This window comes from Macaca fascicularis, chromosome 2, assembly GCF_037993035.2.
Source record: "Macaca fascicularis isolate 582-1 chromosome 2, T2T-MFA8v1.1".
In the NCBI taxonomy this organism is placed as follows: Eukaryota; Metazoa; Chordata; class Mammalia; order Primates; family Cercopithecidae; genus Macaca; species Macaca fascicularis.
The window spans coordinates 140,556,998-140,571,215 of NC_088376.1; the positions used below are offsets into that span (position 1 = coordinate 140,556,998).

The following is a 14,218-nucleotide window of genomic DNA, read 5'->3' on the forward strand; positions in this document are numbered from 1 at the left end:
CATAGACCATAGGGCTGTTCTTTTCAGGAGCACCAGGTGGGATGCATTCTTTACGAAGGAGATATTGTTTCAGAGGCCTTCTTGGGGTCAGTCCCATATATTCCTCCTCACTCTTCTTACCTTTCCATCCTGCTTTCTATTCTCTTTGACATTGCTCTTTGCTCCGTCGTAGCTAACTGACCTGATAAATGCATTCATGATATGTTAACTCACCCAACAGATAAGTTCTTTTGGCCAGGATTCCCTCTGGATGCAATTTAAAAAATCAAAGGAGTGAATTTAATAATGTTTTCTATAATGGGCAAGTATTTGGGAGCATATGGTTTCTTCTGGTGATGATAGTGCTTTCTGTGTGTACAGTCGCCATTCATGAGACTATCCATAATGTATGAGAATCTCTCGCCAATGTTACTACTACTAGTGGATACTGTATCTAGTGGCTAAACTGAATAGCTAGTCTGCACTATGTAACTTAATTATTAATTTGAGGATTGAAATAATTATTTGAGGATGAATACTGTTATTGTCCCCACTTTAAAAGTAGAACTGAGGATTATATCAATTAAAGAATTGCTCAAGATCACATGATTAGTAAAAAAATTGAACCAATATCCCATCCCAAGAAATTTATCCCAGAGCTTATGCTCTCAAATAAGAGGAACATAATTATTTTAATGAATAAAGTTATAACTTAAATTTTCGTTTCAAGTATTATTCCACTGGACAGGGTAAACGTAATCTCCACCTTCTTTCTGTGAAGAGGAAAAAATATATATGACACATTTTTAGTAATATTGGAAAAAATGAAAAAATTGACAAATGTCTGTAGGATTATTACAATTTTAATTGTTATTGATAGGTGGGCTGGAGTTGCAAATGATGCCAATAGCTGTAAATAGAGCTTTAGTTTTACATCAGTTGCTGTCCTTAATGTAAGAAAGATATGTGTTTAGATACATACTAAACTTTTGTAGCCAGCTCATATATATACAGCTGGTAACTGACCATATTAAAACCAAACAGATGGTGATGTATTTGTGATTCAGAATTAATGTGAATATATAATTTTTCATAATCCATAGGAAACATTTTCTTACACACGTCATCATTTATGGAATTTTACTTGTTTTAGGGGTATATGAGAAAGGTCAGGGATAATTTTATATTTCTGAATATATTAGCAATATGAAGAATATCTGTTTAGTCCCTACCTTCTGGTTGTTATTGATATTATCCTGAGAGTAAAGATAGTCAGGTATTTAATATAAAGGTGAATTATTTTGCAATTCAGCCAGAGAAGGCATACACTTAATAAAAGATGATGTATTTATGGCTAATCAAGAAAATATAATATTTTTATCCCAATCAATTATGGTATATTTAAGAATAAGCCAGAGTAGAATTGTACGATTAAAGATATTTCTGATTAGCTAATCTATATTATATATATCTACATAAAATTGGATTTTCAGTTATTAAAACTACAAGACAGTTATTTTACAAAGAAGTGATCTACAGCAGAAACTTGGTTAGAGGATACACATATGAATAAACATGAAAATATAAATATATACTTTTATTCTAGGTAAAAGTAAGTGTGTGTGTATATATATATAATTTTTTAGGGAAAATAATAGTTCTTCAGGAAAAATTCTGAGACAAAAAGTATTTCACAATTAAAGTTTAAGTTGGTAGCTTTAAGAGAGTGTACAATTTACGTGAAGAGTGTTTGTTTTTGTTAGGTACCCTCATTTTATGTATTCATATACCTAACAAAAATTATAAGACATCTCCATTTATTGCTCAATTTTTATTATTTTAAAATCCTTTTAATGTACCCTCTTAAGAAATTGTCTCTTTTATGGAGTCTGAATGCCATAAAATATTGCAGGCTTCTAGGGCCATCATACTAACAAGGGAAAGATAGAGTGGTGATGGTTTTTCAAAAGTCACTCAGCTCATAGGAGGCAAGGCGGAGAATGGATCCTGGATCCTAATCTACACAATTCTATTAAGCTGGAAATCCATACCAAATGTATTTAATTTTTACTTCCTCCTAATCCAATATAATTTAGTTTTAGAAAGGGAAGATTACAGGTAAGCATCTCCTACCCATAAGCCGATCTATACTTGGAAAAAAACATATTTATTTGTGTATTTTTCTCTTTTTATTCTAGAAATCACTGACATAGAGTAACTCCACAGCATGTGTCTCCAAGAGTTTCCCTAAAAGGTAAGCTTCCCACAAGGGAAGATTTTCCTTATGTGCACCTTGATTAGCATCCTTAGTTTCTATGGAAACATTGAAAACCTTCCCTTACAGAGTGATAGCATGAGATTGTTTTTGATGTTTTTATGAATGTTGAAATTAATGAAAGTAGTGAAGTTACATAAATTAAAGCCTGAAACTAAGAAATAGAGACTATTTCCATTTCTCTCTGGAGAAGATACTTGAGGTAGGTTTTCTGTACTTTAGATTAATTTGGTAATTCAAAAATGTTTGAATTTGTAATCATAGAAAGTGTATTGGGAGTAAAGTAAAGGTTGTTGCACTTTTGTCAAATGGTTTTATAGGAGAAGATGTTTTAGCAGTCAAACCAACACAAGTATTAAGTTAATGCAGTCCTATAAATACTCAGGTCTTGAAGCTTTCGAAGGGATAAAACATGAGAAATGTAACTCATTGTCTACAATGTATGCAATTTTTTTCTATAGATCTAAAACAGTAAAATGGATATGTTTTACTTTCCTGACGCTGATCTAATAAAGTAATTGGTGGCTTAAAACAATGGAAATGTATTCTCTCACAGTTGTGGAATCTATAAGTTTGAAATGAAACTGTCGGCAGGAACATGCTCTCTTGAAGGCTCTTAAGGAGGAATTTTCTTTCCTTCCTCTAGCTTCTGGTGGTTGCTGGCAATTTTTGGTGTTCCTTGGCTTTTAGATGCATCACTCAAATCTCTGCCTCTATCTTCAATTCATGTGGTTGTCTCCCCTATGTGTGTCCAAATATTCTTCTTCTTAGGAAGATACCAGTCATTGAATTAGGGACCATGCTAATCCAATATGATCACATCTTAACTTGATTTTTATCTGTAAAGACCCTTTTTAAAAAGTCACATTCACAGATTTTGGAGATTAGGGTTTCAACAGATCTTTTAGGGGCATCTAATTCACTCATAACAGTATCACTTAACAGAGAGTCTAGTGACATTAAAGTTAATTATTGTTAACAAGGTGTTTATGGGAAAAAAAATCATAACATGGGGTGGAAGAAGGTGTCATTCCATTGGTATACATAAAATGCTGTTTATTTTACTGATACAATAATTTTCTTTTGGTGGCCAACTTTTCTCCCAAGCAAGATAAAAATTAAATATTCAGTACAGGGTTTGATAACATTGGGTAAAATATTAGTGTATAATTCTGATTCTCAGATTTTTAACACCCTCAATTAAAAAAAAAATAGTAAGCCTGGACAACAGTGAGACCCTGTCTCTATGAAAAATAGAAAAATGTATCTGGATATGGTAGTGCATGCCTGTAGTCCTACTGCTGGGGAGGCTGAAGCGAGGGGATCGCTTGGGCCTGGGAGGTCAAGACTGCAATGAGTTCTTATTGCACCACTGCACTGTAGCCTGGGTGACAGAGCAAGACCTTGTCATAAATAAATTAAAAATATATATACACAGACATATATAAAATACATATTTATGACATATATGACATATATTTATATATTTTTATATATATAAAAATACATGTCATAAATATATATATTTATTATACACACACACACATATATATATAAAGAGAGTGTGTCAGAAGTTTATTTCACTTGATTCCTCAGATCTTTTTCATAAGCTAAGGTTGAGTAAGGTATTTTTTAAACAATTTGCTATTGTTCTGTAACAAACCATCCCAAAACTCAGTGGCTAAAAATAATAACTGTTTATTATTTCCTATGAGTCTGTGGGATCAGCTGCTTGAGTCTTCTTATCTGGAACAGACTCTGCAGTATTGACTGGGTATGTTCCTAGGTCTGAGTGCAGCTCTCAGGTCAGTGCAAGCTGTTCCACGAGGTCCCTGTCCTCCAGCAGAAACCAGGTTTCTCAAGGCAGCAACATTATTCCAAGACATTCTGAGTGTCCTCAAGCTTGTTTAGTTGTGCTGTATTTTCCCTTGCTTTTACTTATTCTGTTCTTTCTTCTTGGAATATTCTGGGTTTTTTTTTCCATCTTTGATCAACTCTTTTTATTGCACTTGAAAATTTATTTTCTTTATGGAGACTTCTCTGGTTTCTTTTTATCCTATTCATTCATATATCTTTGTGTAGCTGAAGATATTGAACTCAAATGCCTGTTAGGGTGAGGTTTCCCTCTTGTGCCAACATCATTGTAAACAATATGATAATCACATTGTCCTGTAATTGCTAGCTTAATTATCTTACCTTCCCACTTTGGACTTCTGAAGCCAGGGATTGCATCTTCTTCTTCTTCATGGTATTCCAAGAACCTAGCAGTGCATGCACAGAGGATGTCTTCCATAACTACCCATGGAAAGAAGGAAAGATTTAATGACATCTTCCCTATTCTAAATCCTCTCTTAAAATATAAGTTGGTGAACCTTTCCAGAGTTTGGACTGAAAGGCAGGAGGTAGGTTCCTTCCCATTTTGATGATGCCCCTTGGGCTCTACTCAGAGAGGGCCCAGGCACCCTCTGGTGCTGCCCTGGCCTTTCTTCCTCTACTACAGATTGTAAAAATTGTAGTCTGTGGGACAGAATATCCCCAAAACAGTTAATTTGGTTTACATATTAGCTCTTTTTAACATAGTAATTTCAAAAATAAAAATGAAGTTTAACTTGTTGCCAGCACTTAAAAATTCAGAGATTTTACATAAAATGATGTTTTAAATTCTCTTAAAAGAAATCATAATAACTTTCTATCCTGGACAGTGCATTTCCAGAGGACAAAGAGGGCTTAGCTGAACAGTAGCAGCCTTCCAATGCCCTCTCTGGTTTGTCACACCATGCCATTTGTTATCTATCTAGCCCCAGCAGGCGTTTGAATTCAATATCCTTAGCTACCCAAAGATACAGGGATTGATACAATGTGGAGGCTTAGCTTTGCTTCTAAATGTCTGAACAAGGAAGTGTCAGTGGCTGAATGGGCCATCTAGTTCTTTTTATTATATATCCATCAACTAAGTAGAAATAATTTTGGCTTTGTTTTCAAAGCTCTGTGCTTGAATCCCTGCATCTAATATTTGAACAGATAACTTAACCTCTCTGACCCTCTTTTTTTACCCATCTGTAAAAAGGAGACTGTGATATTCTTCATAGGCTTGGGTCATGTTAGGTTACTTTATTAATGCCAGAAAATATAGTCTAACCTGCACACATAGGGAAAATAGAAGAAGATAGTTACATTCTTCTTTTTCTGAATTGGTACAAATAATTTTCATCTTTTGTTAAGGTACATTATCAATTAAAATACACTAGCAAAATGAAGTACTGATATATGCAACAACTGGGATAAACCTTGAAAATATTATAAATAAAAGAAGCATGACACCAAAGGTCATATATTATGTGATTCCATGTTGATATGATTTGGCTGTGTCCCCACCCAAATCTCATCATGTAGTTCTCATAATCCCCACCTGTCATGGGAGGGACCCGGTGGGAGGTAAATGGATCAAGGGGGCAGAGACCCTCATGCTGTTCTTGTAATAGTGACTGAGTTCATATGAGATCTGATAGTTTTAGAAGGGTCTTTCCCCCTACTTCACTCTCATTTTTCTTCCTGCTGCCATGTGAAGAAGGATGTGTTGGCTTCCCCTTCCACCATGATTTTAAGTTTCCCGAGGCCTCCCCAGTCATGCTGAAGTGTGAGTCAATTAAACCTCTTTCCTTTATAAATCAGTCTCAGGTATGTCTATTTTAGCAGCATGAGAATGGACTAATATACATGTATAGGAAATACCTAGAATAGGCAAAACTATGGAGACAGAAAGTAGATTAATAGTTTCCAGAAACTAAGGAGAGATGCAAGTGGGGAGTGACTGACTACTAATGGTCACAGGATTTATTTTGGGAGGTGATGAAAATGTTTTGGAATTAGGGAGTAGTGATGGCTGCAGAACCTTGCGAATACACTAAAAACCACTGAATTGTGCAGTGAATGGTGAATTTTATGCATCTCAATAAAGTAATAGATAAGGAAATATGTTTTAGGAAAACAAAATTTCATCTTCAGCTGAGGCAGAAGAATAGGATCTGGAGGCAGGGTAAACCTAAGGGCAATTTGCACTGACTTCCTAGAACTGAATCCAAAGGAAACCTCACCTCCCACAACCAGTTAACAAAAGGATTAGAGACTATTCCCTTTGCACTGCATTGCCCATGAAAAATGGAAAGTACTTCTGATTGATCCCCTCCTCCTGCAACCAGTCACACTGGTCAAGGGCCAAGTCTTCACGTGTAATAACTTTGTAACTTCACTTCAGCCTCTAATTGGCCCCCTCCTGCAACCAATCAGACATTTGCATAAGGTGTAACTTTGTAACTTCGCTTCAGTCTCTGATTGGTCACTCTCTGCAACCAGTCAGACTGGTCATGGGTCACTCCTTCATTTACATAGTGTGTAACCATGGGAAACATGTGTAACAATGGGAAACCTCTAGAGGGTAAACCCCAGAAAATTCTGTAACCAGTGCTCTTCAGCTACTTGCTCAAGATTGCTCTCAATATGTGGAGTACACTTTAATTTCAATAAATCTGTGCTTTCATTGCTTCATTCTTTTGTGGCTTTGTTTGTGTTTTGTCCAATCCTTTGTTCAAAATGCCAAGAACCTAGACAATTCATAGTCAAGACCCTCCACTGGTAACGTACCTATGGTGACATTCTCAGTCTTTTTTGCATTGCTATAAAGGAATACTTGAGGCTGGGCTGTTTATAAGGGAAGAGGTTTATTTGGTTCATGGTTCTTCCGGCTGTACAAGAAGCATGGCACCAGCAACTGCTGGTAAAAGGAAACTTCCAATTACGACAGAGGGAAAAGGGGCAGCAGGCATGCCACAAGGTCAGAGAGGGAGCAACAGAGAGAAGAGAGAGGCCAATCTCTTTTAAACAAATAGCTCTTGCATGAACTAATACAGCAGGAATTTACTCATTACCCATGGAAAGGCACTGAGTCATTCATGAACAGTCTTCCTCCATGGCCCAAACACCTCCCACTAGGCCCCACCTCCAATCTAGGTGTCAGATTTCAAGATGACATTTGGGATTGACAGACATCCAAACTGTATCAACGATATAACAAAATAAGCAGATTGTCATTCAAATCCATGCACACTGCCCGCCTGAGAGTCCTGTCCGACCTGACTGCCAAGGGCAAAGGCCAGGTCAAATTTTTTTTTTTTTTAGATGGAGTCTAGCTCTTTTGCCCAGGCTGGAGTGCAGGGGCGTGATCTCGGCTTACAGCAACCTCTGCCTCCTGGGTTCAAGTGATTCTCCTGCCCCAGCCTCCTGAATAGCTGGGATTACAGGTGCCTGCCACCACGCCCAGCTAATTTTTGTATTTTTAGTAGAGATGGGGTTTCACTGTGTTGACCAGGCTGCTCTCAAACTCCTGAACTCATGATCTGCCCACCTCAGCATCCCAAAGTGTTGGGATTACAAGCATGAGCCGCGGTGCCTGGCCCAAGTCAAATTTTTAAATCTCAGGATTCATAGTTTCATGCTGAGATTCTGAATGATGGGGTCAGACAGGAATGAGTTTGTATTCTAAATATTTCACTGAATACCTCTCTCTTATTTCTCAAAATGTGAAATAAGGGTACTGATTAGCCCTTTTGTTAGCTTAGGAAAAATAAATGTCATGAACCTGTTGTGGTGCCAGTTAGGAAATAGACCCTCCATAATTGATACTTTTGTAATTAGTATTATTTGGTTGTAAATATTAGGCTATCACATTAGATTTTTGGCAGCTCAACTGTTCCAGGGTTGGCTTTTCTCTTTCTGGCATCTTAGCCAGAAAGAAAATAATGGCTAGAATTTCTGTTAGCACTTAATTAATTTAATCAGCCCCCGAGGGACTTTTGATGTAACAGGGAAATAGGTGACAGAGAAACATGAGTTTTATTCTTTCTATGTTCTCTTGGTAGTTGACAGAGCCTTCCCTAGCAGAGGTAACATTACCTGTGCTGAGAGAAGAGTATTAACATACTGTAAGTGAGATGTTAGAACTAAGAGAACACATCCCTGTGGCCTTATATTAGAATGTTTCATGCATATGCTTCTGAATACAATTTAAGCTGCTGCCAATAAGAAAATAAGCACTGCCTGAAAATGTGATTCGATTGTCCATCATTATTATTATTTATGATTTTTTTATCCTTTCAGTCACATTTTAGAGATTCTTTTTAAAAAACCTTTGTTTTTAGAAATTGAAATGAAAATTATAATTGGAAATATAAAGGATAATTGTGTTATTCTGTGAAGTATTTTATAAGCTGTAATGTTAAGCAGAAATTTTTAATCTTAATTATGAAAAGAGTATGTATATGAATTGCTCCATTTGATCCAAGTGATGCTAATGCTTTTCCTTATGGTTAATGGAAAGGATTATGCTATGTTGAATAGCTAGAATATCAGGAGCATGAGTGTCATTTGTTCTCCCAAAAACTATTTTTTTGGGAGGCTAAGTAGGTGCCAGAACATGTATTAGGACCAGGTGATATGGTGCCAAATAATATATGTAAATCCCCTGGAATTTTGAGTTTGCTATCTAATAGGGGGACCAATAACATACAAGTAGAAAAAATACATATTGTGCTAAGTGCTGTAAAGGAAAGGAAGAGAATATTATGATCGGGAAGCAGAGGTTATAGTTCTGCACCACAACTAATTTATTGTGTGACCCTCTCATAGGCTACTTATCATGAATGGGCACCGAGTTTCTATTAATTTGACGAATTAATCCTTGGGCCATTATGGCATGATCCTGTTTTTATTCCTGGTAATGCTTGTTGACAAAATATTACTTCATTTAAATTAAATATGCCTGAGATTTCCCTTCTAATTTGTTTCCAGCCTTTATGTGTAATTTTAGGTGTTTCTCCTTTCAGCAGCGTGTAGTTGGATTTTTTTTCAGTGTGAATTCTCCCCCTTTTTTTTTTACTAAGGAAGCTGAATTTTTTTGCACTTATTTTGATTCCTGAAATATTGTTAACATTCTTTCCATCACCTTATTTTTGTATCAGGTTGTTTCTAAATGTTTCTCCACCTTCTACTAAATTAACTGATTTTCTTAATTCCGTTATTTCTTATTATTATTTCGGATTTTTCACTGTTTCCATTTTTAGTGTGCTCCACCAAATTTTAACCTTAGCAAAGTCAAATTTAATAATATTCCCAAATAAGATCTAAAATTCTTTAACTCAAATTGTATCACTCAAAGTTCCAAGTTGTTCTTCTATGCATATTATTTTAGTTCAACTTTTTCTTCCTCTTAGTAATTATTATTATATTTAATACAGTCAACGCTTAACTTACATAGGTTTTCTTACATATTGACCCGTTTATTTCTCATCACTGCTTCCAGCATCTCACTTCCTTTGAGTGTTAAGTTTCTTTTGTCAAGGTACCCATTAAATTTTTAGTAGCTTCTGTTAATGGTAAGTTCTTTAATTTTTGTGTATTATTAAGTATTATTCTTTTGCTGTTATTTTTGAATCATGTTAAGCTAGGATTGTAATTCTTAGTTGATGGTATTTTCCCTCTCAATACCATAAATATATTGTTCCATTGTTTTCTATCCTTTATTACTACAGATAATGAAATCTGCTGTTAGTCAAATTGATATTCTTATGTATGTGATCTTTTTTCTCTGTTCACTTTTAAGATATTTCTTACATTTGGAGTTCTGCAGTTCCACAATGATATGTCCAAGTATGCATTTATGTTTAGTTCTTCTCTTATGCTATTCTGTTTTTCAACCTCAGGACACACTTCTTTTTTCCAGTTGTGGAAAATTCTCATTTATTATTTATGTGAATATTGGTATTTCTAAGATTATTTTTGTTGTCTCTTTTCTGCATTCTTAAACATATTTCGGTCTGTTTCTTTCTCCTATTCATAACTCCTAGCTACCCTTTCACTTTTTTCTTTGTCTTCATTTTGCATTATAAGAAAATCCCTCTAGATTCCTTCAGTTTTTAAATATGTTGTTCATCAGTGTCTATTCTGCTACTTAACTTTTGTATCATTAGGATGCCTTGTTCACGCTGTGTTAGCAAACAGCCCCAAGTGTCATGGATTAAAACAAGAAAAGTTTATTTCTCTTTCATGCAACTTTCTCAATGAAAGTTACCTCTGTGTTGATGGAGGCACCATCTGGGAATGCGAAGGCAAAATAAAGAGAACCTGTGGAATCATAAACTGGCTCAGAAAGCTTCCTCCCAGAATTGACACATATCATTTTTCCTCATATTCCACCAGCAAAAGAAGCCAATAGATGACTCCAAAGACTGTAAGGAAATACACCTTTTCTTTTCTTTTTTTTTTTTTTTTGAGAGAGTCTCGCTCTTTCGCCCGGGCTAGAGTGCAGTGGCACAATCTCAGCTCACTGCAACCTCTGCCTCCTAGGTTCAAGTGATTCTCCTGCCTCAGCCTTCCAAGTAACTGGGATTACAGGTGCCCACCATCACATCCAGCTAATTTTTGTATTTCTGGTGGAGACAGGGTTTCACTGTGTTGGCCAGGCTGGTCTCGAACTCCTGACCTCAGGTGAGCTGCCCACCTGGGCCTCCCAAAGTGCTGGGATTACAAGCGTGAGCCACCATGCCCGGCCAGGAAATAACAATCTTAATATGCACCTGGAAACAAAGGAGAACTATAATATTTATGAAAAGCACTGCATGGCTACTCCAAATGTTCTTTTATATATATATATATTTCAATTTCTGGTTTTAATTTTTAGAAACTCTTTTTGGTTTATCTTTTTTTTTTTTAAGTCATGTTTTCTTGTTTTATCATGGATTCAGTTCCTTTTTATTTGTAATTATTTTACATACTCGTAATTTCTTCTCAAAGTGCTGGGATTACAAGCGTGAACCACCATGCCCGGCCAGGAAATACAATCTTAATATGCACCTGGAAACAAAGGAGAACTGTAATATTTATGAAAAGCACTGCATGGCTATTACAAATGTTCATTTTTTTTTTTTAAATTTCAATTTCTGGTTTTAATTTTTAGAAGCTGTTTTTGGTTTATCTTTTTTTTTTTAAGTCATGATTTCTTGCTTTATCATGAATTCAGTTCCTTTTTATTTGTAATTATTTTACATACTCTTAGTTTCTCCTCATGTTCATTAATCTTTTATTATTTTTAGTACTTATACTGTACGTTTCTTTTTACTGTGCCAACTGAAGTTTTTCATGTTAGGTTTTTTTCTTCCACATATAGTTTGTAATTTTATATTTTGAGCCCACCTTATTTAAATATTTCCTTCCTTTGGGAATGCTGTGAACTCTGTTGTGACAGCATTCCCCAAGAGTGGTTCTGCTTGTGCTTTTTTTTGAGTCTTTAGGATATAAAAGGTAACATATCAGTTTTTGTTAACTTTGTGCATTTTATAAGTACAGTAAATTAGATCATATACTTACACTTGGCCCAGGCATGAGGTTTTTATTTCTTACAGGGGTCACATCGAGTCCAAAGACAACAGAATTCCTTATTTCTTGTTGAGGCCATTTGCATCATTTTTCTAGCTTCTTTCCATGGATTTAGGGAATCTGTGTTTTATATAGGGACTTTAGATTAATCTCCCTGTGCTTGGAAGATTATGTCTCCTGTCCCTTCTATACCTTTATAGAAGGTATAGAATTGATGGCTATTTAGTGAGCCATCAATACCCTGGCTCACCAGCCCTCAGTTCTGTAGTGAGAACCACCCTGTCCCTGAACCACCACCACATTCACTAAAACTTATTGCAGAGTCTTCAGTTCCTCTGTTTCTTAATAAGACCTTCAGCATTCCATTTCCTTTCCTTAAATTTGATAGATTTTTAAAAATTGTTTTACTTATATTATATTCATTATTTTTCTGTGCCTTTAGGTGGTCGGTCATTGGTCTATATTAGCTGGGTTCATTATGTTTTCAAAACTGGAAGTTTCTAACATCAGCTTCCTAGCCTATAAAAAAAAATTCAAATTACATTATCCACAATGCTCTTCTAACCCTATGACTCATATCTCAATATGAACTAATAGGAAGAAAAACAAGAATACCAGGTCTCTTGTCGTCTTTCCATTTTGATATTAATCAGTTGTGTCTTGTTAGACAAATCATTAAACTTTCTTGGGCTCAAGCGTCCCCATCTATAAAATAAGAAGTTGAAACTATATGCCTTAGATAAATGCATTCTCTTCTCCAAGCTAAGCGAGTTTAAATATGACAAGCTTTTAGGAAAGATACAACTTTGTATCCAGTACTGTAATATTTGATTCTTTAATTATTTCCAGCTGAAATCTTTTAAAATTTACATTATTGCAGTAAATGTTTTACCCCAACTGGTTTGGTTTGCAATATTTTATATGTACCTGTATGTAAAGAACCATCATATCTTACTATACCTAGAAATGAATGCAATTATGTTTGTCATTTTAAGAGTCTCAAGAGTTAGTATTAACAAAGTGCTTGTTGACATATTTTTTTTCTTCAAATGGCCTTCTGAAGTCAACCTGCACTACTGCCTTTTACATATAGAAAAAGAAATTAGGGTGCATTTTTAACCTTTTCATGTTTAAACTAAGACACATAGTAGCTTGTCAAAATTGCAAAACAGTCTTTGGAACATTTAGTACAAAATAACCCTTCTAATTGCACGTGATATGAAGGACTGTAAACTTCATAAATCACCCAGAAGAACACAGTGTAATTCCCTTTGGAGTATCCTCTTTAAAAGTGGTCACAGAATCAGACTGCATGATTTGAGCATCACAGTCAAAGATATACTAACAGATATTACCCAGGTTGCCAATGAATTGCTGTCAGTTCATGTTTTATCCATGACAATTTTAAGGAAAATGTAAAAATGATACATTTGTTTGAACTTGTAGAGAAAATTTATTAAAAATCCAAGCTTGTAGAGAATGATGGACTATCTGCAGAATAGTAGCATAGCTATGATTTTGCAAACACATGGACTCGGATAATCTTACCCAGTGGAGACATACCAATGCAAAGTGGACTAAGATCTTGGAGTACTGATAGACCTATATATCACATTGAGAATGTTAAAACAACCTGAAACAAGCTAGAGAAATTGGAGAAGCTTAAACCTGAGGATTGGTGCCCTGAAATTGAAGAGAAACAACAGTCAACTTTACATGAACAGGATGAAATATCATACAACAGGATGATGTTAACATGTCTTTGAGCCTGTGAGGGACAACGCATAGACTTAGAGCAATCCACCCTTGCCATTAAAATGTATTTTGAAGTGAGACAGGCACTTGTCTCAAAGGTCAAGGACTGAATGTGTCTTAGAGAAGTCATTGTGGTTGTTTTACCTTTTCATCCACCTTTGAAATAAAAGATTAGAGGTAAGATGTAATCTAACTAGATCCTTGCTAGGAGAATGAAGTTTTAAAAGGAGAGCCATAGTCACAGCTGTCTTCAAAGTAGGTAGATGCCAAGTCTTAGGGAAGTACAGGATTAACCATGTTGGTAATGACAGAACCTAAGGTATCCCCAGCAGTGTTCTTTAAGAGTGTAAAAACCAAGGATTAGGAGAGCAGGTGATTGGACACAGCTGCTGAATAATCTTCTTAACCTCATCTTTACTCCGCAGGGAGAAAAATAACAGGAAAATAAAAACTTCCACCAAGTGGTTGATGGCAGTGAAATAAAAGGAGCATCAAAAGGTACACAAGGACAGATTTGTCTTGACGCTAATAATTCTGAACAAAAGGGCCAAGCAATTGCTGTAAAGTGCTCTGTACTAGTGTAAGATAAACACATAATAAGTATACTTAAATAAAGAATAGAGTAGAATTCTAGGAGTGGTTCTTTTTTCTTTTTTCCAGGCACTTCTAAAGCTGTTATTCACTGAGGGCCTAAATACCTTGTAATGTCTCTTCATTAAGTTTTTGTTCATGAAATAGCGAGAAATGAATAGCTCTCAATCAATATTTAATTGATGCTTATAA

The 14,218-nt window shown here is 35.4% G+C and overlaps 1 protein-coding gene across 8 annotated transcripts in view; it reads left to right on the forward strand.

The window, feature by feature from the left end:
• CNTN4 (contactin 4) overlaps positions 1–14,218 on the forward strand; it is a 975,847-nt gene that overhangs the window by 243,489 nt on the left and 718,140 nt on the right. For 4 of the 8 annotated variants that reach the window (XM_045384783.3, XM_005547640.5, XM_045384786.3 and 1 more), the window contains 2 exons: positions 2,178–2,233; positions 13,861–13,933. The gene's annotated coding sequence lies outside the window, so the exon portion shown is untranslated. The remainder of the gene's footprint in view (positions 1–2,177; positions 2,234–13,860; positions 13,934–14,218) is intronic. The other 4 variants (XM_045384784.3, XM_005547641.5, XM_045384785.3 and 1 more) reach the window with 1 other exon arrangement.